This window comes from Ursus arctos, unplaced genomic scaffold (assembly GCF_023065955.2).
Source record: "Ursus arctos isolate Adak ecotype North America unplaced genomic scaffold, UrsArc2.0 scaffold_10, whole genome shotgun sequence".
NCBI classification, from domain to species: Eukaryota; Metazoa; Chordata; class Mammalia; order Carnivora; family Ursidae; genus Ursus; species Ursus arctos.
In genome coordinates, this window is record NW_026622764.1 from 28,566,485 (window position 1) to 28,571,883 (window position 5,399).

Sequence of the window (5,399 nt, forward strand, 5' to 3'; positions counted from 1 at the left end):
GGCCAGCTTATTTTTTACTGTGCAGGCAATGATTTCTTAAATAGTGATTGAATAAGTGTTTAGAGGTAATACAAATGTTACAAGTAGACATTATTTATGTTAAGCATACAATAATCAAGGCAATATAAAAGTTGTTAAATTAAAATGCCAGGTTTCTGGGTCCAGGCTGTGTTGTCATTGTTGTCTCTGTTGTGTTTTATTGTTGTAACTAGATATCCATACAGACATTCAGTTTTCCAAGGTTGATTATCTGGATGACAGTTTCCAAGGGCCCCTGCTGTCTACCTATCTCTGGTTGCCAGCCTTAGGAGCATTTCACTGGTTAATCATTATTGTACCAAAGGTCAAAGGTGAAAGGTTGAAATGAGCTTTTGGGATTACTCCCTTCATTTCACAAGCTTCTTTTGAGTGTTTGCGATGTATAAGGTAGGATGAGATTAACAAAATGCAAGTTTCCTACTTGATAGGAGACAAAGTAATAACAAAATTTTAATACAAAGCAAAAGGAAACACGCATTAAATAACCATCTACTGACTGCTCAGGAGGTCATATGTTGTGTCTTTTAGGACGTAATCCCTTTCTTTCACTGACAAAAATAACAGAATCAGCATTTACTCTTTTCCCATATAATTGTATAAAATCCAGCCTTGTGTTCCAGAGGTTTCTATGAGTGACCGCTGACCTTTGCTGGATTTCAGCTGCCGAATCTCAGCTGAGCATTTGAGATAGAGGAGTTTGGAATTCCAGGGGTCTGTGAGAAGTAAAGGAGGGGCAAGCACAGGCAGTACCCTAGGCGGGTCACTGACAAGAGCCTCCCTTCTCTTGAACAGTTAGTTGTCAAATTACAACAATAATAATAATGCATGTGCATTTCATTATTGCAAAAGTAGGCAGAATAAATATAGTTTAGATTCTTGGAAGAAAACCAAAAGATGTGGCAGCCCTGAGAAGGAAATGTCCAGAAATCAAAATAGCATAGAGGCCAAGCTTGTGAAGAGCAATGATTCTGGATGACTTGCTTTTAGTCATTGGCCTCAGAAGTGACAACATGAAATAATCAACAGATTGAATGAGTATACCCAAACTGGAAAATCCTACTGGACACTTCCAGAATTTAAGGTTCATGTGAGCACAAGGAATAACCCAATCATGTTAGGAAGGCAGAATGTATAATGGAAAAAGCACAAAAAGAAAGAAAGAAAGAAAGGAAAGAAAGGAAAGGAAAGAAAGAAAGAAAAAGAAAGAAAGAAAGAAAGAAAGAAAAAGAAAGAAAGAAAGAAAGAAAGAAAAAGAAAGAAAGAGAAAGAAAGAGAAAAAAGAATGAAGGAAAGAAAGAAGGAAGGAAGGAAGGTAGGAAGGAAGGAAGGAAGAGGGAAAAGGAAATCCTTGATTGGGCAATATAATTGACCACAAACAAGTCAGTGAACATCTCAGAGCCTCAATTTAATTATGTCAGGTTAATATTATAATTATAATATTTTAAAATATAGATATTAATATCCCCAGCCTAATTCTTAAATCAACAAATTTCTAGTGTTCTTATCAGTGTACCCTCTAGAATATAGGCATATACAAATGAAGAAGACATAATTGCTGCCTTCTAGAAATTTACAATCTGATGGGAGAGATAGACAAATAAACAAATAAAAGCAGCTAATATGTTATAGGTACTGGTATATAGATACATACACGGTAAGAATTAGGGAGTTGAAGGAAACTCACCAGAGGAGTTGGTACTTGAGTTGGGCCTTAAAAGAAGTTGGCCAAGCAAAGAGTCCCTGGCACAGCTGGCTAAATGACTATCGTGTGGGAGAATTGAAAGGGGTGGACCAGCATGGCCAGTTCAGGAAAAGGGCTTGACCCCCGCGTGCTAAGGGAGGGTTGTGAGAGGTGGGGCTGGAGAGACAGGCAAGCCAGGAGAGGCCTTGTGTTCCATGCAGTAAGGTTCACCCTTCCCAATGGCCAGCGTTTCTCAAATGTCTGAGGACTGCACACCGCAGGCTCATCTGGAATGTCTGTTTACAACACAGACTCCTGGCCTCCAACTCTGATTCATATAATCAAAACCTCTGGGGTGGGACCCAGAAGTATTTAATTTAGCAAAGATTTCAAGTAGCTCTTATGGATCTAAAACTGAGGAAGCCTTGCAGTGTAGATATTTGCAAAGCACTGAGTATTTTAAACAAGGAGTAACAAGATGAGTTCTGTTTTCTTAAGACTACCTTGGAAGGAGCGTAGAACATGGATCAGAGGACTAGAAGGCAGAAAGCAGCAAGACGGGATAAACAGCTCCTGCAACTGACCAGAGCTGAGGGTCTGAGAGAGGAAAGTGTGTGGGGATACTAGAAACAGCGCCAATCAGCTGAAAAGATAGTCATCATGATAATACTGATTGGATTGATGTGGAAGTAAAACTCAATTTAGAGGTTTCTGGCTGGAATCCATTAACTTAGATCAGAAATCAGCAAATTACGGCCAAGGGCCAAAGCCGACCTGCTGGCCTGTTTTTGTAAATAAAGTTTTATTGGAACACAGTCACACCCATTTGTTTACATATGGACTAGAATTGCCTTTCACAACAGCACAGCTGAGTAGTTGTCGCAGAAATCCTGTTGCTCACAAAGGCTAAAAATATTTATTATCCGGCCTTTACAGAAAAAATGTGCTGACCCTTGACTTCAGTAAACAATAATAAGGGAAAAGAGAGGCAGCAACTGAAGTGGAGAGAAGGAAAGAGTTCTGAGGATGGAGTGAATTCTGTTTGGGATAGAATGAGTTTGAAGGTATTATGGAGCATGCACGGGGACACCTAGGGGGTCTATCTAGGTTAAAAAGAAAAATGTGCTTAGAGTGGTTTTGAGATACTAATTAAAGAAGGGGCTAAATGAAATGTTCAAGGAGGATCAGAAAAAGTAAGAGAAAAAGGAAAGAAGAGATGGAAAATAAAACAACAGGGGTCACGAAGGCAAGAGGAGTGGACAGAGATGAGAAATTCAGAAGAGGCTACAGGGAGCAAGGGTGACCAGGGCCGTGGAAGTCGGGGAGGCCGAGAGAAAACACGGATGGGATGTGAATCAGAGCAACAGGAGAATGAAAAGCGATTTTTGAAATTGGCAATTCCAGACACATGGGAGACCTCCTTCTGAACAGCCAGCGCACGTGTGTGTGATGCACGGTGACGACGTAGCCCTAGCTCTTCGGCTCCCATTCACTCGGTACTGTTTTCTAGATAGATCATAGATCATGTCACTGTAGCAGTAGAGAAGGCTAAAGCTTTTGGTTCGAAGACAGTGTTTTAAACATATAAGCTTTTTTTCCTCATCGTTCTTCCAAAACTCCATTAAAATGACAAAAACAAAAAAAAAAAGGTATAAACCCACAAGGACAGAGACAAAAGGGCAAACATCAGCTGACTAGAAATGTTAACAAAATTGTGTATGATAAACACCAGATGATAAAGGACAACTTATTCAGATTTCAGTTTTCTTTACTAAATGTCTGCCAAGGAGGCAGAAGTGACCAGATCATAGCTCAGGAGACACTCAGGAATTGCAAGTGTCAGGTACCTTTGAAAGCTAGGGACTGAAGTGAGGCCCAAAACAAAAGAATTGATTAAAAGTCTTAAAGATCAGACTCTAGCACCCATCTCTAGCCTGCACAATGGTTGATTTGACCCTAGTCAGCTAAAAGACCTACGGCTTATTCTCCGGAGAGTTGTGCCAGATTTTTCCATGAACTTGGTCACAACAAGGACAGGCTGAAGGTGGAAATGAGGCCCCTTAGTGGAATCAAAAGGATTAAGCAAAGATCTGCCTCATAGACAGTGAGAGCTTAGCCCTCATCCCATGTCAGGTGCCCACAAGAGCAATGAGCAGCCTTAGACATCCCAGGGGAAAGATTGAAGATTCTATTCTAAGCAAATAATCAGATCAAGAAGAAGATACCTATAGACATCAGTATCGGGGTGAGGAAGGTTCTCATCCACATGTGCTGTATGCCGGCTCCATTCCACCCACATAAATAGAATTTCCACTTTGCCTCTTAGTGCCACACTTTTAAATATGAATGAGCAAGCTAAGGCCAGTAGACATTTTAGGAAAACTTCTGAAGTGAAAGACAGACCTGGAACAAAGAAACAAACAAAAAGGTGGGGGGACTGAGGAAACAGAAAAAGTACGGGGAGCCCAAATAAAATTCAAGAAAAAGAAAATTAATTTTCCCAGAGCAATAAGAAATGAAACAAAAAAACAGAATGCTATATGAACAAAAGAAGCATTCAAAGATCGAGAAAGCACTCTTGGAAATTGAAAATAGGTTCGCAGAAATAAAATACAATAAAAGAATTTTGAAGTGAAGTTGAGGAAAATAGAATGTAAGGCTACTCTAGCAAAGTATGCTTATGCAAACTAAGGAAGGAAATGAAGAAATCCAGGAAACAGGTGAATCCAGAACAGGAAAAACGCAAAAATGATTCCCAAGGTGATGCATGGGGAGGGGTGGGTTATGTTCAACCCACCCGTCTACAATGCACTCAATCTCGTTAGCAGCTGATGAGCAAAGAAAGGATATCTCCAAGAAAAAAATAGAACAGAGAGATTGACCGTTATATTTCACTATATGTATAGGAGTTTTAAGTTCCATGAAAGCCTCTAAGGATAAATGAATGATAGTTCCATAGAAAGGAAGCTAACAAAAAGCAATTAGGCAATTATTAATCTTCCCCCCAAATTCTGTCTTGTAGAGAAAAAAATATATAAAATCTTAGATCTATGACTTGGATGTAAGCAAATTTTCTTTGCCAAAATAAACACGCAGGTTTGTTTTAACCAAGATTGTGATATAAATAAATTGTAGGAAAAGGGGGAAGGAAAGTAGTACATTATGTGTATGATACAAGAAAGGTATCTTAGTTTTCTATGATAAAAACCTAATCCCCACTTTGGAAAACAATAGGGAACCTTCTAAGAAAGCTGAAGATAGGGGCGCTGGGTGGCTCAGTCATTAAGCGTCTGCCTTCGGCTCAGGTCATGATCCCAGGGTCCTGGGATCGAGCCCCGCATTGGGCTCCTTGCTCAGCGGGAAGCCTGCTTCTCCCTTTCCCACTCCCCCTGCTTGTGTTCCCTCTCTTGCTGGCTGTCTCTCTGTCAAATAAATAAATAAAATCTTAAAAAGAAAAAAAAGAAAAAAAGAAAGAAAGAAAGCTGAAGATATGCTAGCCTAGGGCCAAAATTTCTGCCTGTAGAGAAACTGCTATATGACCAGTAAATAGATACCAGAACATTCGTAGAGGTATTGTTTGTTTCCACAAAAAACAGAAGAACCCAAACTCCACAGTGATCATTTCAAGAGCCAGATTTGGGGATATATCCATACAATGGCAGGCTCTACAACAGGCTTC